The sequence below is a fragment of the Aureococcus anophagefferens genome, assembly GCF_000186865.1.
Source record: "Aureococcus anophagefferens unplaced genomic scaffold AURANscaffold_1, whole genome shotgun sequence".
Lineage (NCBI taxonomy): Eukaryota > Pelagophyceae > Pelagomonadales > Pelagomonadaceae > Aureococcus > Aureococcus anophagefferens.
Window position 1 is genome coordinate 3,040,216 of NW_008705561.1, and position 821 is coordinate 3,041,036.

Genomic DNA, 821 nt, shown 5'->3' on the forward strand with positions numbered 1-821 from the left:
ACTCGGACCGCGTCCGCAGCGCGACGCGCGCGAAGGCCTCGGCGGGCGCGTCGGGCGGCAGGTGCCGCGCGAGCGGGCCCAGCGCGGCGTCGAGCGCCGCCTCGAAGTCGCCGAACGTCGGCGGGCCCGCGCAGACCTTGCGCTCGAAGGCGTCCGCGCGCGCGTAGACGCCCGGCACGTGGTGCTCCAGCGACGCCGCGGGCACGCGGTCGTTCCAGACGGCGTCGAGGGGGAAGAGCGCGGTCGTCGCGTAGGCCCAGCGCGCGTCCGCCGGCGAAGTGACGACGCCGCGGAACGCGAGCTCGAGCGCCTCCTTGGCCTTGGCGACGACGGCGTCGTCGAGGAGCTTGTGGTTGTGGCCGACGCGGAAGCGGGCGAACTCGGCCGCGTCGACGGGCTGGCCCCGCGCGATCGCGGCGATGATCGCGCGGACGCGCTCGCCGCGGAACGCCGCGTAGGCCGTGACGAAGACGGACGCGTTGATGAGAAATACCAGGCTCCCAAACGCGACGCCGTCCTTGGAGCGCTTGAGCAGCTCGCCCTCGATGGCGACGGCGAGGATGACGATGCTCAGCGTCGCGCGGTGGAGCGCCTCGATGATGAGCTGGATGCCCGACGACGCGTAGGGCCGGAACTTGATGACGAGCGTCCGCACGACGATGGCCACCATCGTCGACAGGAGCAGCGACTGGTGGAGCCGGCAGAAGATGAGGAAGAAGCCGCTGAGCATGAAGCGCCCGCACATGGCCGCGATCTCCATCCACCAGAACTCGGGCTTGCATGTGTTCGTCAAAAACCCAAGCGGGCCGTCGTCGACGACG